This window comes from Bubalus bubalis, chromosome 16, assembly GCF_019923935.1.
Source record: "Bubalus bubalis isolate 160015118507 breed Murrah chromosome 16, NDDB_SH_1, whole genome shotgun sequence".
NCBI lineage: Eukaryota > Metazoa > Chordata > Mammalia > Artiodactyla > Bovidae > Bubalus > Bubalus bubalis.
Window position 1 is genome coordinate 21818988 of NC_059172.1, and position 22267 is coordinate 21841254.

The 22267-nt window shown below is 43.6% G+C and overlaps 1 protein-coding gene and 1 pseudogene across 2 annotated transcripts in view; both read left to right on the top strand.

Moving 5' to 3' along the window:
- The first annotated feature begins 4329 nt into the window (after positions 1–4329).
- LOC102401999 overlaps positions 4330–22267 on the top strand; it is a 200399-nt gene continuing 182461 nt past the window's right edge. The window contains exon 1 of one of the 2 annotated variants that reach the window (XM_025266280.3): positions 4330–4672. The gene's annotated coding sequence lies outside the window, so the exon portion shown is untranslated. The remainder of the gene's footprint in view (positions 4673–22267) is intronic. The other variant, XM_025266279.3, reaches the window with a different exon arrangement.
- Positions 17173–19680, top strand: LOC123465002 (annotated as a pseudogene).

Consider the following 22267-nt stretch of genomic DNA (forward strand, 5'->3'; position numbering starts at 1 on the left):
GTTTGCTGAAGTTTTTATGTAATTATTAAGGTAGCCTCACATTTTCCCCCGGTTGGCTCTGTATCTTGCCAACAAGTTTGGTAAACATGATGTCCTTTGTTGTCACCTATATCTTTTATCCCTTAGTCCTTTTTTTTCATACAGCTAATGTCCAAGAGCTCTGCTTTGTTCTCATTTCTGCTTTGTATTTTTTAAATAGGTTGTACTATTTTAAATACCTTTAACGATTTCCTCAAATTCAGTTCAGTGCTATTTTTGATAGTACTATTTTTGATAGCTCATGGATGCATATATTCTTTTATTTCTCTGAGAATTTTAATGAAGAAAAAATACTGGTTTTCTTCTCGCTCAACAGCCTTTGTCTTTTCTGTTTGTTCTTACCACCTCTTTAACATTAGAATCTTTCTTCTAACAGCAAGTGATTCTTGGTATTCAAGTGGGGCAAAAAAAAAAAAAAAAAAAAAAAAAAGAACTAATTGGGAGTTGTGAGGATGGGGCTTATCAACTATGGGCTTCACCACAGGGTGATCTTATTGGATCTGATCATAAGCCTGTCACGTCAGCATCTTTTCTCTTTGTTCTTTTATTGTGGACCATTAAAAAAAAAAAAAACTTCATTGAATTTGTTATTGTATCCCTCTGTTTTAAGTTTTGGCCACGAGGCATGTGGGATCTTAGCTCCCCGACCAGGGATCAAACCTACATGCCAAACCCACATGTCCTGCATTGGAAAGCAGATTAATCACTGGACTGCCAGGGATGTCCCTCTTTTCTTTTTGGCTGGCCAGATTCATCAGAGAGGAATTCTGCAACCTTCTCTTTAGAAGATGTACGTCAGGGTTTCAACCTACTAGAGATCAGGGCTTGGGCTGTATCTAAATTTTCATTTAATACTCTTGTTTTTAATGCACTTAGTTTCTCCGAGGAAGAAACCTCCAGTATTTTGCTGGTAAGACACAGTCGCCCAGGTGTAATGACTTGGAGAGGTCATCAATGTACTTCTTCAATAGACTTCAAACTGCAGCTCTATGTTCTGTTCCCCAGCGCTGCAGTGCAAATTAGGATTCTTTTCAGAGCTCCCTATCATCAGCTTGGGAGTCTGATTTCTTGGGTCTTCTGTTGGTTACCACTAGACTTTTTGCTTTTTTTAAACAAGAATGGAGTAATTGTTCATGTTGCACTTTTCACTTTACTCATCAAGAATATCATTCCAAACCAATAAATAGTTCCTAAACTACACTCATAGTTCTCTTGTATTCCTTCGTATAAATGTACCATCATTTATTTAACCCACTTTCTACTGCTGGATAAATTTGGGTTATTTCCAATTTCTTTATATTATAAGCAACTGAGTTTTGAGTATTTTTGTTGCAAATATTCTGTTTATGCCTTTAACTATTTCCTCAAATTCAGTTCAGTGCTACTTTTGACAGTATTATTTTTGATAGCTCATTAATCCCACAGGATGTTTCGTGAAATAGGTTCTGCAAACAAATATATTTGGAACTGCTGAGATTCTGTGTGCATCAGAATTTTAAAAGCTCCATAGATGTTTTTGTTGTGCAGTTCAGTTTGGAAACCATCTTGATCACAGATTCTGCTTCCATTTTACCCAAGAAAAGCTGTGCTAATTGAGGCTGAGTGAAGCAGTAGAAGAAAAACTAGCAGGTATCTTAGTCCCTTTGGGCTGGTAATAATACAACACCATAGACTGGGTGGCTTATAAATAACAGAAATTTCTCACAGTTCTGGGGGCTGCAAAGTCCCAGATCAAGACACAGGCAGGTTTTGTGTCTTGGGAGAGCCCAGTTCCTGGTTCATAGGCAGCCATCTAGTAGCTGTGTTCTCACACAGTGGGATGGATAAAGAAGCTTTCTGGGGCCTCTTTTACAAAGGCACCAATCCTACTGGGCTCTGCTTTGATGACCTAACCATCTCTAAAGGTCCCACCTCCAAACACCACTGCACTGGGGGTTGTTGTTATTGCTGTTAAGTCACTAAGTCATGTCCAACTCTTTTGTGAACCTATGGACTGTAGCCTGCCAGGCTCTTCTGTTCATGGGATTATCCCAGCAAGAATATTGGAGTGGCTTGCCATTTCCTCCTCCAGGGTATTGTCCGGATCAAGGGATCAAACCTGCATCTCCTGCATTGCAGGCCGATTCTTCACAGCTGAGCCACTGGGGAACCCTACACTGGGGATTCAGTTCAGTTCAGTCACTCAGTCGTGTCTGACTCTTTGCTACCCCATGGACTGCAGCACGCCAGGCTTCCCTATCCATCACCAACTCCTGGAACTTGGTCAAACCCATGTTGATTGGATCAGTGATATCATCTAACCATCTCATCCTCTGTCCTCCCCTTCTCCTGCCTTCAATCTTTTCCAGCATCAGAGTCTTTTCCAATGAGTCAGTTCTTCAAATTTGGTGGCCAAAGTATTGGAGTTTCAGCTTCAGCATCAGTCCTTCCAATGAATATTCAGGACTGATTTCCTTTAGGATGGACTGTTTGGATCTCCTTGCAGTCCAATCCGGACTCTCAAGAGTCTTCTCCAACACCATAGTTCTTTGGTGCTCAGCTTTCTTTATGGTCCAACTCTCACATCCATACATGACTACTGGAAACACCATAGCTTTGACTAAACGGACCTTTGTCAGAATGTTTCTGCTTTTTAATATGCAGTTTAGGTTTGTCATAACAAGGAGCAAGCATCTTTTAATTTCATGTCTGCAGTCACCATCTACAGTGATTTTGGAGCCCAAGAAAATAAAGTCTGTCACTGTTTCTTCCCCATCTATTTGCCATGAAGGGATGGGACCAGATGCCATGATACACTGGGGATTAGTGAATTTGGGGAGGGCAGGGGGGCAGGGGTGGTGGTGGTTAGGAGACAAATCACAAAACATTCAGTCTCCAGCAGCAGAGTAAGAATATGTGTGGTTCAGAATGATGAACAGCCCAACATTAGCTGTTGTTCACTCACTAAGTCGTGTCCAACTCTTTGCAACCCCATGGACTGCAGCATGCCAGGCCTCCCTGTCCTTCACTATCTCCCAGGGTTTGCTCAAACTCATGTCATTGAGTTGGTAATGCCATCCAACCATCTCACATAGTATCACCCATCTACTTTATTATCAGTATGTGCTCAGAGCTCTATACAGTGGGAAGTAATGCTTTTGGCATAATTTCGTTTAAAAAATTCATGAAATGAGGAAATAAAGCAGTTTGTTTGGAACACAAACTTCATAGTCTACACTTGGGGAAAAAAAGAATGCTTAATACTGTTGAGAGGGAGGGTTCCAGATGGGAAAACAAGCACCATTTTGCTGCTGCTGCTGCTAAGTCGATTCAGTCGTGTCCGACTCTGTGTGACCCCATAGACGGCAGCCCACCAGGCTCCCCCGTCCCTGGGATTCTCCAGGCAAGAACACTGGAGTGGGTTGCCATTGCCTTCTCCATTGTGTGAAAGTGAAAAGTGAAAGTGAAGTCGCTTTGGACTGGTAGCGACCTCATGGACTGCAGCCTACCAGTCTCCTCCATCCATGGGATTTTCTAGGCAAGAGTACTGGAGTGGCTTGCCATTGCCTTCTCCACAAGCCAAGTCTAGTAGTTCTCAAATTATAGTGAGCAGACATTTCACAAGGCAAGCTTGTTAAAAATGCAAATTTCTGGGCTCATCGCTCTTAATCTAACTTGTCAGCTACAGTGTAAGCTCTAAGCTCTAAATCCTGAACATACAACAAAGACTCCCCCAGGAATCTAATGGAGGTGGTCTGTGGACCAAAATTTGAGAAACTGGTGTAGGCAGTATTTTGCCAGAAATCATTAGAGTAGCTTTAATCTGGAAACTTCTCTTAAATTTACTTGTTAATTGTCACAGGATCTTGGGGCTAAGGCTGAGAACACTTTTTCCCATCCAACAGGGCACCAAGGCCAGAAGATGTGCTGGAGTGATCCACTTCGGAGTGATTTTTACAGAGCCCAGTGTGTTAGGCAAACATTTGGGATGGGTTGGGTTTTCTAACCTTGTCTGTTTGGTTGTTTGTTTCCTGAGGTCACTTAAAATGCATGCAGTCCCTCAGAAAGCAAGGCTGTCAGGCTGAAAGGCTATCAAGACCCTGGTAACTGGGCTTTAAAAAACAGCAGTTAGAGAAAATGAGAAAACAGGCCGGTTTGATGTTTGGTCCAAGGAATAGGAAATAACCACTCAGAAATCGGAAGTACATTTTTGGGGGTCTCTGTTCCTCTCTGCACCTTAACTTTTCGCGACCTGACAATGCTCCTCTTTCTCCTGAGGCCTGCCTCCTGCTCTGAACACTCTAGAGTCGGATCAAAGCGCCAGCACGCCGCTCTTTGACCCAACTAAGTAGCGAACGCCCTCTCAGAGGCTGGGCCGGATTCGAGCTTTAGGTTGCGGGGCCAAGCTCTCAGGCTAAGCCCCTTGCTGGGCTCCGTAGTCTCTCGGGTCAAGAGTCGCGGGCAGAGAACCGAACAGCGACCCCGCGCCGGGCAGCCCCGCGCCCCCGGAAGCTCGGGCTCTCCGGCGCCGGGCTGCGGCGGCCTGGGCGGACGCGCTGTGTGCTCCGCGGCCTGGGGCACCGCGTCACTCACAACCGGTCCCCACAAGGGCCGTCCCGGTCTCAGGAGACTCGAGCGACACCGGCCACCGAGGGTAAGCGCTGCGCATCCGGCGGACGCTCTGGAAGCAGGCGCGGGGCTGCGGGCGAGCCCCGGGAGGGAGAGTCGGGGTCTCCGGCGGCTCCTGCGGCGGTCTGGCCAGAGTCCGCCGCCAGCCCGGGTTTCAAGTTCAAATGCACGCGGTCGGTGCGGCTTCTCTCCGCTCTTCTTCCGCCAGGCCTGGGGGCCCGCGGTCCCCGCTCCTGCGTTGCACGGAGCGGGAATGACCCGGGCCACCGGCTGTGTACCCCCCTCCCCGCCCCCAGCCTCACTCTCTGCCCTTGTGCACCTTGCCGTTGCACAGCCAGAGCCGCGTGCCCGTCTCGACAAGGTCACCCCCGCTTGCCCGGCCAGGACCAGCTGCCTGCTTTCTCTTTGCTCAGCTCGGAGTTCCCGCTAGAAAACACACCGGAAGGGGGAGCTTTGGGCCCAGAGAAGGCTTTTCTGTCCAAAAAGGCCCGCCTCCCGCGCACCTGGTTTTAATAAGAGCCTAGGGAGAAATATGGCCGGGGGCGGGGGGGCCCTGAGGGCTCCCCAAGAAATTCTGTCTAGAGTGAGAAAGAAGGGTGCACATGGATCGTTCGTGAGCAGGCGCACTCGGTGCACAAGGGTTGGTAAAGACCTCGTGCACTTTTCAACTTTGCGGCTTGGAGCAGATGTAAGATGGTAGTGATGTTAGAAATGGAATATAAACAACAGTGAAAAACACATTTATTAACATCGAGGACAAGAAGATCGCACAGTGGTGCACAATGTATTCTTTTCTCCCCAGTTTTAACAACAACATTGAAATGTTTTAACAACAATATTGAAAACAACCCTACCCCTGTCCTATATCTCCCACTGCCTAGGTCCATGTGCACACAAACTTTTTACATAGTTGCATTTAGAAGTACAGGGCATTCTTATTTCAAATTCTAGAACAGGGAGGTTAATTACATCCTAAGAAAACAGAAGTCTTCATTAGTTCTGAGAAAAAGATCTCTCAATATATGAGAAGTTAAAGATTGTATCACACTTTCAACCTATGTTATAAAAGTTTAAAGGATAAAGGACATGAAAGGCTTTCTTTAAAGACCCTGTGAGACATGTAAATATATATTCACACACATTCTTTTTGCATCTAAAGCCAAGAACAAATTTTCCAATATAGCACTTTGATCTTTGCATTCTAAAGAACTCAATTCTACCTTGTACTAGACTTTAAAGAACATTAATTTTTCAGGAAACATTTCTTAAACCCCCAATCAGCATTAAATCAGAGACCTCACAGTTATACTGATGTTCCCTCTGCTTGGAGTGATTATTGCTTGCCTTTGCTTTGCTTGCTCGTCCTTATTCAGATCTCTGCTTTCAAAATCCATTTCTCTGCCCACCCTCACACAAGGATATTTTATTTCTTCAAAGCACATATCATGATCTGAAATTATTAATTTGATTATTGCCTGCCCCCACTGTGATAATTTAAGGAACTCTTTTACTCGCTGTTATTAATAACATCCTAGAACCATACCAGCCACCTCCCAGGGTGTACCAGGACTCATATTTAGTAAATATTAAAAAAAAAAAAGTTCAGAGTATAGGGCATTTGCCTTGGGACCGTTTGCTAAGTGAATGTGACCCGGGAAACATTTCCTGGCCCCCCTACCCACCTCCCACCTCCTTTTCCCCTGGGTAGCTTGGGTGCAGATGCTGTGTGACCCACTGGCTCTTCTAAGGGCCCCACCCATGGTGACCCTCCCAGTCTCAGGAAGTAGGCCCTGGAGGAGCTGGGGCTCAGGCAGTTTTTTGGGGGCCCAGATTTTGGACTAGAGAGCGAGTGGGATTCTCCCCCAGAGGCCTGGGACTGCTGGCCGCTCACAGCCCCTGACCCTTTTAGCACTTCCTAGCGCTTGGCTGCATGCGAGGTTCCCAAGTTCATGGTGGGAGGTGCCCGTGAGAGATGCGCTGTTATTGTTGGACTCCCAGCACAGGGAGTAATTAGGGGAGTGACATGCGCTCAAGTCGAGGCCTTTCCTTGTGGGCTGGGTCACTTACGAAGCCGCGCCTGGCCTCTTGCTGGCAAAGGCTGTGGATTCCTGAGGATTCCTACGTGGTTCACTTCTCAGAGGAAGCCTTGATGAGGAAGAGGCTGGGAGTGGGGGCAGAAAAGTTTGGAATTTCCCGTGATTCCTTGGGGATTGATTGTTGTTGAGAACCACCCTGGGCAACACCACGGTAGAGTGTCTGGGTCTGCTGGCCTTTCTTCAAGGCCACTCTGGGCTCCCAGGGTCTGTCAGGCGGCCCTGCACGTTGAGGGGTGGGGTTAGGACCGCAGCGCAGGGAGGAACTGGGGAAACTGCAGTTGAACTCAGAGAAGCAGCTTTTACTTCAGCTCTGTGGTACCCAGCGTGATGTTCGGCAGGTGGTGTATGTTTCTAATAAATGTTCATTCAAGTATGCAGCATGAGAGTGAGCTTCAAATTGTGTTTCAAGCCTGGCTGTGTCGGTGGACAGGGACTCTGGCGGCCCACTAGAAAGCAGGGATTGTGTTAGTTGCTTAGTCATGTCCAGATCTTTGTGACCCCATGGACTGTAGCCCACCGGGCTCCTCTGTCGATAGGATTCTCCAGGCAAGAATATTGGAGTGGGTTGCCATTTCCTGCTCCAGGGTATCTTCCCTACCCAGGAATCGAAAACAGGTCTCCTGCATTTCAGGCAGAGTCTTTACCACCTAACCCACCAGGAAAGCCCTTAAAACCAAGGAAACAGTGGCCCACTCTTCCTGGGTTCAAATCCTGGTTCCTCCACTTGCAGACTGCCCCTTGGCATCTCTGTGGCCCACAGTCCTCATGTTTAAGGAGGAAAATGTTATCTACTTCATGGAGTGCTTATGATGATTAAATTGGAGTAAATTTTGGAAAGTACCTAAAGCCTGGCGTATACTGCTGAGTCGCTTCAGTCGTGTCTGACTCTGTGTGACCCCATAGTTGGCAGCCCACCAGGCTCCCCTGTCCCTGGGATTCTCCAGGCAAGAACACTGGAGTGAGCTGCCATTTCCTTCTCTAATGCATGAAAGTGAAAAGTGAAAGTGAATTCGCTCAGTGGTGTCCTGATTCTTCGCGACCCCATGGACTGTAGCCTACCAGGCTCCTCCGTCCATGGGATTTTTCCAGGCAAGAGTACCGGAATGGGGTGCCATTGCCTTCTCTGCTGGCATATACTAGTGCCAGGGTAAGTGCTAAAAATGAAAAAACAAAAACCGAACAATGTGGGAAAGGTAACAGTTACCTCGTAGGGGAGAAAAGGTGTGGGAAGGGCATGCTGGACATTTCAAAAGTAACTGTCATCTTTCTCTTTCTTAACCTGGGTGGGTCTGTGGGTTTTGTGATGTTGCTATTTTTTGTACATCTTATAAATATCTTAGTAACTGCTCTATATATGATAAAACATTAAGATTGCATACTCTGATTCTCTTATATACTACGTTTTAACAGTCAGGACCATTGAAGCATTGATTTGTGTGACCCATCATCTTTTTGCACAACCTTATGAGGGAAGAATAATTTTTATTTCTGGTTTACAGATGTGGCAACTGAGGCCAGATAAGTTGCTTAAGGTCTGCGTGGATAAATAGGATATCTTGGTTTTACATCAGAGTCTGTGTTCTTAACTGCTGTGAATGGCTTTTTTAATGTGTTGCTGATATAACAAGTTGTATTTGCACTTTACAAAATGAAATTCTTTACCCTATCAATGATCCACTAGCATAGAATTGCACACTATGACTTGTCTATGTGACTTGGGATAGTCTCAATTGTGTGAAACCAAGTCAAAATACAGAAATAAGCTGGATCCAGAAATGACTGATTGCAAACTCTCTACTTCAAATTTTATGTTCATCAAAACTGCCTCAATACACTTAATAATGAGAAATGCTAAAATGCTGTCCATTTTAATTTAAAATAAATGCATATAAAATGAGATGCCACTTATATGTGTTTTATTTACTCTTTATCTAAAAACACATATGAAATCTTTCCATAAAACATATAGTGGGATTCCATCTAAGAGTTCAGCAGAAGAAAGGTCCAGGATGCAGGAAAAAGAATATTGACTATTGCTGGCTTAAGACTATAATAGAGATTTAAGAATTTGATAGTGTGAAACAGGGCATTTGACATTTATTAAATGTTTTTATGTATAAAGCCTTGTGTTAGGCACTTAGGGAAAATACAGAGATGAATAAGACAGTTTGATATTCAAAGTCATTTGTAGTCCTTCAGTGTGTAATATGTGGATATACTATTGATTGTTTTGAAACGTGACACTAATCAAAGCCGATTGTATTATGAGATTCCAACAAGTGAAGTGTTTGGGAGAATGCAAAGAAAAGATCAGTGATTTCACAGTGATTTTAGTAACTGAGCTGGACTTCAGAGTTCATTGAAGAGCGCAAATGGGGGGCTGATAAGAAATCCTGAGGCCTGTAAATAGTTGAGTTGACTAGAATGTTGGGTGGGAGATGAGACCAGGAGGACAGCTTGGAGTGAAAAGCACAGAGGACCTCACTGAGGGGTCTGGCCTTCCTTAGCCAGTTGGCACTGGGGAGCCATTGAGGATTCCTAAGTGTAGTTGTGACATGCCCAGCACTTTGACCTGACCTAGAACCATTCTTCTGATGGTGGTTGTTAAGAGGGAAGAAAATAAGATGTGGAGACCAGCGAGGAGGCTTTTGGGTTAGTCAAGTGGGATGATCATAAGGATTTCAACTAGCATGATGGCAGGAAGTATAGGAAAAAAAGGTTTTGATGGAAGAAGTGTGACTGGAGCCAAATTTCTAGTTTGAGGACTGATGGTATATGTTGGCCAAAGGAGAAACTGGAAAAAAAAAAAAAAACTCTGAATATTTGATATTGGATACCAGTGACAAATAGAGAAGAGGAAGAGCTAGGGACATTTTTAAATGATCAGTTGGGGAGAATGTGAGAAAGCTGGAGTTGAAATTTCTATTCTGCAGGACTTCTCTGAGCCTTTACAGAATGTATCATGTAGCATTTCCCCAGCTGACCCCAGAAAGCCCCTTTCCTCCAAACAGAGTTTGGAAATGCATCAGGAGGCCAGGCCTGCAAGGAAAGAGCAAACAGAGCTCTGTGGACCTTTAACACTAGTCCCACAGCACAGCCAGGTTACAGCGCCCAGACTACCTCACGCCCAGGACACGGGGTTTTGGGGCCCAGGTCACGGGGTTTTGGGGCCCAGGTTACGGGATTTTGGGGCCCAGGTGAGTGAGCACTTGCCCCTCTCTTCAGGCTGCTATTCTAGACACTACTTCATCACGCCTTGGATTTATAGCAAATGGAAAGTGCAGTATCAAACTTTGAATGGAAGATGAGTGAGAATTTCACACTTGTTCCTGACGGGCTGGGAAATTTGGGGGAGATTTTGAATTTCCTTAGGAATACTTTACTCTTCCTTCTGATGGGCTAGAAATGGTGCAAGCCCTGTTTCTATTATTCGTCCACTTATTTAGACACTGTTTTCTTTAGAACAGGGTTTTGAAACTTCATGTATGTGTTTGTTTAACACCAAGTCATCCAAATGGATGCCTCTCGGTTTGCTGCAAGCTCTCCTTGTGACAGGGATATCAGTGTGCCTGCGTGCACAGTCGTTCAGTCGTGTCCGACTCTGCCATGGACTGTAACCAGCCAGATCCCTCTGTCCTAGGGATTTTTCTGGCAAGTATACTAGACTGGGTTGCCATTTCCTCCTCTAGGGGATCTTGCTAACCTAGGGATTGAACCCTCATCTCCTGTGACTTCTGCATTGCCAGGAAGTTTCTTTACCACTGAGCCCCCTGGGAAGCCTGTGCTTAGTCACTCAGTTGTGTCTGACTCTTTGCGACCCCATGAATTGTAGCCCGCCAGACTCCCCTGTCCATGAGATTTCCCAGGCAAGAATACTGGAGTGGGTTGCCATTTCCTTCTCCAGTGGATCTTCCCAACCCAGGGACATGGTTCCAGTTAAATCAAAGGCTCCCCTTACCATAAAAATCATCGCCATGATTTTTAAAAAGCTAATTTTAAACATAAACTTATTTTAAAATGTACAATTCAGTGGCATTAAGGGCATTTACATTGTTCAACAACATCACTATTATCCAACTCCAGAACTTTTTCATCTTCCCAAACTGAAACTCCATACCCACTAAACAATAACTCCCCATTCTCACTCCCCACCCGAGCCCTTGGCAACCACCATTCCATTTTCAATGAATGTAATCTCAAGGGACATCATGTAAGTAGAACCATACAATAATTGTCCTTTTGTGTCTAGCTTATTTCACTTAGCATAATGTTTTCAAGGTCCATTCGTGTTGTAGCCTGGTCTGTACTTCCTTCCTTTTTAGACTGAATAGTACTCCATTGTATATATATGCCACATTTGTTGTTATATATGGATATTTGGGTGGTTTCCACCTACCTGTAATATTAAGTTCTTTAAGCAGTCCCTGCACAGAGCTTCCTTCCGCACAAGTGGATGAAGACTTTGGGGTTTGTTTTAATTATATTTGAGTTGATAATAGAAAATCACCAATCATCTCATTAAATCAAGATGTGAAACTGGATTCATTCAACTTTAGAGAAGAAATTCTTCTTAGTCCCCATTTCAAGTGGATTTGGATAGCAGCAGTTCTGAACTTGGTTGGAGGGCTTGGTCCCAGGAGCTAACTGGTGATTCCTGGCAGGGGAAAGTCCTTTTTGATTTGGAAGGGACCAGGGCTGGCTCATTAGAAGTTCTCCTTAGATCTTTGCAAAGCCTCAAAACAGTTGGGTAGAGAGATGGAAAAGTCAGTAGGATGTTTGGAGATCCAGGCTCAGAAAAACATGGAGAAGAATTTGGGTGTTTCCCAGGGACATGCTGCTTTGGAGGCTGTGCTTGGTACTCAGTTTTGAGTTGGAGAGAAGAGATTAGAAGAGGCTTCGGTGGAATGAAGCTTTTAAATTGTGATGTTGGAGAAGTCTCTTGAGAGTTCCTTGGACTGCAAGGAGATCAAACCAGTCAATCATAAAGGAAATCAGTCCTGCATATTCATTGGAAGGACTGATGCTGAAGCAGGAGCTCTAATACTTTGACCTGCTGATGCGAAGAACGGAATCATTGGAAGTGCTGGGCAAGAGGAGGGGGAACAACAGAGGATAAGATGGTTGGATGGGATCACCAACTCGATGGACATGAGTTTGAACAAGCTTCAGGAGTTGGTGATGGACAGGGAAGCCTGGGGTGCTGCAGTCCATGGTGTCGCAGAAAGTTGGACACAACTGAGTGACTGAACTGAACTTGGTGGAGTGGGGACAGGTGGAAACTCTGAGCCTGGAAGTCAGCTCAGCTTCCCACACCATCCTTTTCTCTTTCCCAGAAGACTTTGGTTCAGAGAAAACAAAGTAATTTTGACTGAGCTATTAGATTGGAATAGTTTCAAGGAAAATTTAATGAGGTTTCTTCCCCTTTTACCAGCCTCACAGAAAACAACCAGCTTTAACTTGTGAATCTACTGATTGCCAAATTGTGCCCTTCAGTGTTTTGAGGTGCTGCAGTGCACTTGCAGGGTGCTGTGAGATATTTTAAATTTTTAAGGAAAACAGAGCTGTGTGAGGAAAATATACTGTGTGATGCTCAAGAACCACTAGCTCGAGATGTTCATAGTTTCAGCGTTAGATCGTGCTGCATTCCTTTAATGATGTATCTGCGGAGCTGGGTTTCTGGTGGTAAAGTCGGTCATTGGGTGGAACCAGTGTGGAGTGGGAAATGAGGGGAGCAGTGTCCAATCCAATTCCAATGTTTAAGACGTTGTACAGTGTGCAGTAGGTGTACACAGTCCATGAATAAGTGATTGTGATCATTTAAGAAGGAAATTAAGTTTTTTCAGTCTATCCGTATTATTCTTTTAAATGGCTATTAAATTACTAGGACATAACTACGTGAGTCTGAGTGAACTCGGGGAGTTGGTGATGGACAGGGAGGCCTGGCGTGCTGTGATTCATGGGGTCGCAAAGAGTCGGACACGACTGAGCGACTGAACTGAACTGAACTAGTAAGTTGTTTGAACTCAACGACTTAACAAGTGTTAACTGTTAGGTATTTCTTTCATTTCAGGGGTGCCATGAAAAATTACTGAGATACCCCTGGCGAAACATATCAAGAGATTTTGAAAATCTTTGCTTTAGTACATAAGAAAATTCTCAAAGTTGTGTATTTACTTTCAAATACATCAAACATGGAGATGAGATGAAAAGAGAGAGAAACACTTTGGATATTTTTCTAAAGTAAATAGGTTTATTTTTCAGTTATAAAATTAATATGTATTGATTATTTTAAAAATCCAAAAAAGTACTAAGTAAAAATAAAATCCTCCATATTACTACCCTCTTTTCCCCCATCCCCTGCTAGAGATAACAGGTCATAACATCATGGTGCATATTCTTCCAGACTTTTACTTTTCCCATGAATGTTTAAGAATGAGCTGCATGCATGCGAAGTCGCTTCTGTCATGTCTGATTTCTTTGTGACCCCATGAATGGTAGCCTGCCAGGCTCCTCTGTCCATGGGATTCTCCAGGCAAGAATACTGGAGTGGGTTGCCATACCCTCCTCCAGGGGATCTTCCCAACCTGGGGATCGAACCCGTGTCTCTTCCATCTCCTGCACTGGCAGGCAAGTTTTTTATCATTAGCTCCACCTGGGAAGCCCAAATAGATTTTTATAAAAACCAGACCATATAAATTCTATTTTACTTATTCCTTTTTAAAATTCACTATATTGCACCTGTCTTTCCATGTCAACATGAATAGATTTGTAATCACACATAATGCATATATATTTATTTTAAACAGATTTACAAATAAACTTTCAAGGGAGAAAAACCTTTCAATTCTAAAGACAGTATTACTGATTGTAGGCTGATTCCACCGTTAAGAGTAGCTCAACCACGCCCCCTTGTGGCTTAGAGCAATACTTAACATTTTCTTCAAATCTGTGTTTAAGGCCTTGTATTCTGACACGGAGGATACAAAAATGAATGAAATCAGATCTTTTTAAGGAGCTTACAGTCTGTTAAGAGAAGATGAAATATATAGTTAAATAACTATGAAAGGGAATAACATGTTATTATGTGTATCTTAAGAGAGCCAAAATTAAAAATCCCATAAGAGGAAGGGGTTGGTTCCATCTTTGAAGATTAACGACTTCATGGCAGTAACAACAATGATAACAGATAATATTTATTGAGTGCTTAAGAACCAGGAACTGCTCTTTGCACTTTTTATAGAAAAGATGGAATTTCTCTTCTAAGCCTTTAAGCATGGATCGAATCTTGTCTTAGAGGGTTGAAGAGGAGATGTAATGAGGGCAGGGGACAGTACTCCAGGTGGGGGAACTGCAGGGAGTCTGTACTGAGAGGGGTGGGCCTTGCAGATTGCTTGGAGTGATGTAGGAAGCGACACTGGAAAGGGGCAAGCGCCTTGAATCCCAGACTAAGGAATGTGATCTTAATTCTGTTGACAGGCAATGGGAAGCAATGATTCAAGTTTTTTGATCAGGGGAGTAATTTTATCAGAGCTGGACTTTGGGAAGATTAACTTTTCAGCGGTGTGAAAAATGAGCGACTCGGGGCAGAGGGGCCAGTTTAGAGGCTACTGCAACGGTCCAGGCAAGATACAATACCACTCTGAAGAGGTGCAGCCAAAAATGCAGAGGAGGGAATGAATCTGAGCTTGGTTAGAAAGCCAGCAATGATAGAATGTCTTTCTAGAGTTTGACATTTTTACTTTTAATATAAAGCAGCACAGTAACATTTGGTGAACTTTGAATGGAGGTCTTCATACCCAGTGGGTTTATTTCTATATGAACTAAACAGATTGATTCATCAGCGTTCACATGCCGATTTCCTCCCTCTCCCCCAAGAAACTGCTTCTCTTCAGGACACCAGGTAGACCACTTGATTCAGCCTCTCCTCTGGTAATTTTGGCAGGGCTCAGGTCCTCTGGTAGGGCACACTATTCCTAGTCATTCTCTAAGTTTGCGATGTGGCATAGTATTTGGAGAATGGTGTCACAAGATATTTTTTTCCCCAAAGAATATAAAACCAGAGGGAATCTGCTGGGCCTAAGCAAACGGGATTTGGATTCGACCTGAGGAGTGGAGTCTGAGGATGGGAGCTACCTGGAATTACATGATCTAGGGGGCGGCAGCACACTATTCTGTGGCCACTTAAAAAGATGAGACAGTTAATCATGATGATGAGAATTTAGTGTGTCTTCCAGTATAATTCATTTTAATTACATTTATAAACGCTTATAAAAGAAACCCTACCTTTAATATTATTCATACCTAGAGCAGTGATTCTCAGAGTGAGGTCACTAATTCATTGGTGAGCCATCTGATTCTTCTTGATGGGTTCAAGCCCATCCCATAAATGTTGTTATCATTGTGCTAAACTGCTCAGTTGAGTCTGACTCTTTGCAACCCCATGGACTGTAGCCTGCCAGGTTCGCCTGTCCATGGAATTTTCCAGGCAAGAATACTGGAATGGGTTACCATTTCCTCCTCCAGGGGATCTTCCCAACCCAGGGATTGAACCCTCGTGACTTGTGTCTCCTGCATTGGCAGGCGGATTCTTTATCACTGCGCCACCTGGGAAGCCCCATCCCATAAATGTTTAGGGTGTTATTTTACAATAATGAGTAAGATGCATAAGCTCACATTTACCTCTTATAAAAATAATGATAAATGGATGAGACATCTTCCTTCCAGGTCTTTCTTATCACTGACTTTCCTGTGACCATGTGGGCATATCCCTATGGAGTCTGATATAGAGAGAAGTGATTCTTTTTTTGTTGTTGTTGTTTATTTATTTATTTACTTTGTTTTTGGCTGTGCTGGGTCTTTGTTGCTGTGAGGGCTTTTCTCTAGTTGCGGTACATGGGCTTCTCATTGTGGCGGCTTCTCTTGTTCCGAGAATGGGCTTAGGGCACCTGGCCTTCAATAGTTGTGGTTCCAGGGCTCTAGAGCACAGGCTCAATAGTTGTAGCAAAGGAGTTTAGTTGCTCCATGGTATGTGGGATCTTGCTGGATCAGGGATCAAACCTATGTCTCTTGCATTGGCAGGTGGATTCTTTATCACTGAGCCACCAGGGAAGCCCTGGAGAGAAGTGATTATTTTGATGCTCCTTGTGCATTTTTCCAGTAACCAGTGAACATCTCTGTACTTCATCACTTTAGTTCAGGCACTCGGTTGTGTCCGACTCTTTGTGACCCCATGGATTGCAGCAGGCCAGGCTTCTTTGTCCATCATCAACTCCCAGAGCTTGCTCAAACTCATGTTCATTGAATCAGTGATGACACCCAACCATCTCATCCTCTGTCTTCCCTTTCTCCTCCTGCCTTCAATCTTTCCCAGCATCAGGGTCTTTTCCAGTGAGTCAGTTCTTTGCATCGGGTGGCCAAAGTATTGGAGTTTCAGCTTCAGCATGAGTCCTTCCAATGAATATTCAGGACTGATTTCCTTTAGGATGGACTGGTTGGATCTCCTTGCAGTCCAAGGGACTCTCAAGAGTCTTCTCCAACACCACAGTTCAAAAGCATCATTTCTTTGGCGCTCAGCTTTCTTCACAGTCCAACTCTCACATCCATACATGACTGCTGGAAAAACCAAAGCTTTGACTAGATGGACCTTTGTTGGCAAAGTAATGTCTCTGCTTTTTAATATGCTGTCTAGATTGGACATAGCTTTTCTTCCAAGGAGCCAGTATCTTTTAATTTCATGGCTGCAGTCACAAACTGCAATGATTTTGGAGCCCAAGAAAATAAAGTTTGTAACTGTTTCCATTGTTTTCCCATCTATTTACCATGAAGTGATGGGACCAAATGCCATGATCTTAGTTTTCTGAATGTTGAGCTTTAAGCCAACTTTTTCACTCTCCTCTTTCACTTTCATCAAGAAGCTCTTTAGTTCTTCTTCGCTTTCTGCCATAAGGGTGGTGTCATCTCTGTATCTGAGGTTATTGATATTTCTCCCAGCAATCTTGATCCCAGCTTGTGCTTCATCCAGTCCAGCATTTCTCATGATGTCCTCTGCATATAAGTTAAATAAGCAGGGTGACAATATACAGCCTTGACGTACTCCTTTTCCTATTTGGAATCAGTCTGTTGTTCCATGTCCAGTTCTAACTGTTGCTTCTTGACCTGCATATAAATTTCTCAGGAGGCAGGTAAGGTGGTCTGGTATTCTCATCGCTTTAAGAATTTTCCACAGTTTGTTGTGATCCACACAGCTTTGGCATAGTCAATAAAGCAGAAGTAGATGTTTTTCTGGAACTCCCTTGCTTTTTCAGTGATCCACCGGATGTTGGCAATTTGAATTTTGAGCATTACTTTGCTAGCGTGTGAGATAAGTGCAATTGTGTGGTAGTTTGAGCATTCTTTGGCATTGCCTTTCTTTGGGATTGGAATGAAAACTGACCTTTTCCAGTCCTGTGACCACTGCTGAGTTTTCCAAATTTGCTGGCATGTTGAGTGCAGCACTTTTACTGTACTACATGGGTGCTCTTAAATATTTTCTTGAGCAACTGTCTTGAGTTATACCATGTTTTAAAGATAAGTTGAATAGAAAAAACTAAGTCAGGTTTCTAGGGCATTCAGGTCCTAGAATTTTAAAAGATTGACATGGCCCTTTTTTTGAATGTTTGAGAATGTGCTTCTGCTCATGGGCAAGTGCTCATGAGGTGTGAGTGGGTATAATATATAACATAATATAAGGCAGTTCTTGAATTTGTGGATCACTAATTATCAGGCTTGAGCTATTTCAAACTTTGCTGGAGTCATAATGCAAAACTGATTTGTCATCGGTATACAGCAGTATCATATTCCAAACCCTATCAGATTATAGTTATGTACTTTATCACTTTTTAACCATTTATATTACATTCCTGTTAATAGAATATATGTTTTAAAGTCAAGGGCGAATCGGTGGATTGCATGGTTCATGTCTAGTTGAGTTTTTATGGCTAATTGGGCACATATGTACTAAGCTAACCCCTCTATTTAGAAGTGAAGGATTTTACTAAAAATGAGCGTATTTTTATTACAGGCAGCTTAGTTTCATCTGCTTAAGTAGTTTTTAAAACATGAACCATTTTTCAGTACAACTGTATCTTAATGTGTTAACTGTATTTTTTAAATGCAGATTTTTTTTCTCACTAGCTTAATGGGAATTCAAAGAAATCATAGCCTTTTAATTAAAGCCAATATGTTTTGGTGCCAGACATTCTGAAGGATTCCAATGAACCAAAAAAGAACACATTTCTGCACTGCAAGTGTGCATATGGGACCCTTCAGAAGCTTGACAGAAATGCCTGATGGAAGGATTCGAAACAGGAAAAAGATTAATAAAAAGAACGTCAGAGTAGGTTTCAGCATAGCTTAAATAATATGTGTATTGGAATAATTTTCTACACCAAAGGATGGTTTGATTGAAAAATTGTGACTCTTGCCTAGTCTTAACATTATAAAGTCTAAATCTAACTTCAATCCATTTCAACTAAAAAAAGAGTTATATTTTTCAAACCTAAACACTGGTACAAGTGACTGTATTTTCAGAACTAGTTCAAGCGGTCTGACAAGCAAAATTTGGTAGACAAAGGAATGGAATATTTGAAACTGAAAAGATCCTTGAAAGTCTGGGCTATACATTGTAATGGCAGCTGGAAGGAAATCACAGAATACATTCGACTGCAGTTTGATCAAACAGAAAGAGCCTGGAACCAGAAGTCAGATGATTTAAATTTTAATTCCTCCGCTTCTGGTGGCAGGGTCTGGGGAAGGGGCGGCAGGCGCCATGTCGGGCCGCGAAGGTGGCAAGAAGAAGCCGCTGAAGCATCCCAAGAAGCAAGCCAAGGAGACGGACGAGGAAGATAAGGCATTCAAGCAGAAGCGGAAGGAGGAGCAGAAGAAGCTCGAGGAGCTACAAGCAAAGGCCGGGGAAAGGCCCCCTGGCCACCGGTGGAATTAAGAAATCTGGCAAAAAGCAAGATGTTCCTTGTGCCTGAGGCAAGGATGACCCTTAGTTCCATTCCTGTTTAAACACCTGGATTCCCTGCCATAATATACGTTGCCACCTATAGCTAGAATGAAGTGTTGTCTTGGAACCTATTGTACATTTAAGAATAAACTTCTGTAAAAAAAAAAAAAAAAAATTAATTTCTGCCCTGTATTCAGCTATCTGTGGGACCAGACAAGTCATTTAAGCTTGCCGTGCTTCTGATTTTTCAGGTGTCAAATAGTGATTATATCTGCCATAACCATCCTATGACTGTGAGGATCCTAATGAACTATTGTGTATAAAAGGCTTCTTGAAAAGTAATGCTAAAGTTTTACACAAATGGAATTATTTCTGTGGTTTTTGAATACCCACGGCCAGACAGAGAGCATGCTTTATTTGTCATTGCCTTGCTCAAGTGCCTGGTGTTAAGGAAAGGTTCTATAGACAGTGCTGAATGCACGCATGAGTGAATGAATGGTTTTTTTTGCTCATTTTATTTTCTCCGTCAGAGACTTGGGTCAAAAAAATAAAACTAAATGTGTGGCTTGGGATTCTTTAGAGTTCTACACATGTGCACCTTCTGGTACCCATCCAAGTTCAAGCCACATGTATAAACACAAACATAATCTGGTAGACATCCTAGTATTACATGTGTGCAGGGTGTTTGCTGGAAGTTTTTCTTCCCCCCCTATGGTATTGGACTTGGCAACTAGAGCCCTAGTTGAAAATGCAGATTTTAAATTAAGTCAGTGAGAGCTGTGGCCCCTCCCTTTCCCATCTCCATTCCTTGCCTCCCCTTTATCCCCCACTTTGGTGCAGCCTATTTGGTCCTCTACCTTCACTGGCTGACCCAGTCTCCTGTCTCATTCTCAAGGCCTTTTATGGAGGTTGTAGGGGAAGAGAGAGAGGGCGAGAGTCTTTCGGATTGCAGCCTTTTGGAAGAATAAAGTTGATTTTCTCTTTAATCATAAAATCAGAAAATCATAAAAATGATTTTCTCTTCTTTCCGAGAGGGAGAGACAGACTTCCTTCAACAAATTTAGTGAAGGGGGAAATTCCTTCTTGTTTGCAAGAAGGGAAAACTGGCTTTAGGTTTTCCTCCTGGACATCTGCTTGATCTTGCTCTGGAGCAAAGCAGAGGGCTGGAGAGGCAAGGCAGGCAGGATGCTGATGGGGGACTGAGGGGGTGAGGATGCCCCAGTTTGTCTTGGTCAAGTGCGCACTGTGTTGAGGGCTGTGGCGTTTGGCTCTCTTGCTGGTTTTCCTACCTGTGAGGATGCCCACTGGGTGAGGAAGCATTCTGAAGAGTCACGCTTCCAGCCTCAGCCTGCCCTGTAGGGGAGGGAGGTGATGAGATTCCAACTGAGTCAGTTTGACATTTCAAACTGAACTAACTAGTACTCGGTGACAGGAACGCAGAGGTGGTGGAACTTGCTTGAGATCCACTACTCCGGTTGAGAAGGGAGATTTGGCAGCAGTGATTAGAAGACAGAAAACAAAGCAAAGCCTAAACTGTTTCATGTTTGTCTGGCACTGAGCAGAGCATCTTCTATAAAGTTATTACACTAATTAGAAACGGTCCTCATGTGGTTTGATTTCAATTACTTAATCACAGAATCCAGAGTCAGAGCAGAAAAGATCTTAAAGATAAGACTCCTTGGCCAGTAGTTTCAAATGATGTTCCAGGAAGTCCTGAGTGGGAGTGGGAGCCCACGGAGGTTACCAGGACCCTCTGGGGAGGGGTGAGGATGGCTTTAGGTGGGAGGGGGTATGGAGGAGGGTAAAGATGCTGAGAAGGTACGTCCTCTGGTCTCTCTCCTAACCTCAAGGTAGAAAATGTATTGCTTTTATCTGCTTTCAAGGTCAGTTTTCGTTATAAGATTACTTTTGTCCAAAGAATTCCCCAGTTAGAGAAAGAAGGGCTTCCTTGAAATCCATTTCTGAGATAAGTAAACTGAAGCTCAGACTGTGGAAGTGACAAGCCACAGCCCACAGAGCCCTGAATGGCAGAGCCAGGACAAAGGTCGTCTAGTTTTGACACCCTGTCCCGAACTGAGGGGTAGAGTTAGCCTTGCAAATTCGAGGTGCATTTACTAAGCAGCTACTAGACAAGAGTCATGCTGCACGGTTTTCTTCTTCTTCTTCCTAAAAGATTAATGCAGTTATTGCATCCATTTGGTGCCTTTACTGCCGGAAAAATAACAGCCAGCAGGGGCTTTCTTGGGTTACCTCGGTAAGAGATCTCTGTAAGTCAAACACTATTAACTTTAATGAAGCGGCTTTGATGGTGGGGAAGAGACAGCTGACACCACATTTCCCTAACAATAAACCACTCTGACAGATAAAAACAAACAGGCTCAAGATAACATATAGCATTTCCAGAACAGGGCCAATAATGAATGCAGACGGATGTGAGTTGGGGTTTCCTCTAGGCCGTGTCCCTCCATCTGTTGTGCAAACTTCTAAAAGGCAGGGCAGGACGATCTAATCTGGCTTTTACAGAAACCACTGCCCGGGTTATTATAAGGATGGCCCTGGGAGGAAATTTTAAATAAACTGAATCTTACCCTGGGCTCTTACTGAAACCCTCTTTGCTCTGATTTAGCCATCAGGTCTGAGGGCCAGTGGTGTGTTTATCCAGTTCTAGTAACCTGGGTCATATATATACTCCTCCACCGTCCCTGCCCTGGGGTGACCCAGCCTGTTGCCATCCGCTCCCTGGGACTGAACCTGTGACTGGTGAGCACTACCCACGGGGCTGCCACGGCTCACTCCCTCTTGGGCAATCCCCATGGAGAACTCCGCCTAAAACAAAAACAGGAACAACAACAGCACCCAAAGCAATCAGGGTTAGGCAAGGTTTGGTGCTAAAGCCTGTTACAAGCAGCACAGAGGAAAATGGTATAAAATTTTGAGCTCTGACATGCTTTGGTCATTAGTCATTAAATCTAGGTTTCAGTTAGATGATGGTGAGTGACACACCAGTTTTTAAAGAATGTTTATTTCATATTTCATATTTCATAAATGAATATTTATTATATTCACCAGACTCTGTCACTTTGCAAAACACCCTAAATGGTCCTTTCACTGGGGACTGCTTTAATGTGTGCAGTGGAGGAGTGCTGTGTGCTTACTAAGCTTAGTCATGTCTGACTCTTTGCAACCTCATGGACTGTAGCCCGCCAGGCTCCTCTGTCCATGGAATTCTCCAGGCAAGACTACTGGAGTGGGTTGTCATTTCCTCCTCCACGGGATCTTCCTGACCCAGGGATTGAACTCGCGTCTCCTGGGTCTCCTGAATTGCAGGCAGATTCTTTACCGCTGAGGCATCAGGGCAATAGAGGAAGGATTGTTATAATTATACTTTTGAATTTGTAAATCATTTGCTACATGTATTTTCTCATTGGATCTTTACAACTTCTCTACTGATGGAGATTTTTGATAGTCTCACTGATTAGCTCAGGTTCATCCAGGTGCCCTTAGAGTCAGCACTGGATGGATTTCAAGTTTTGTT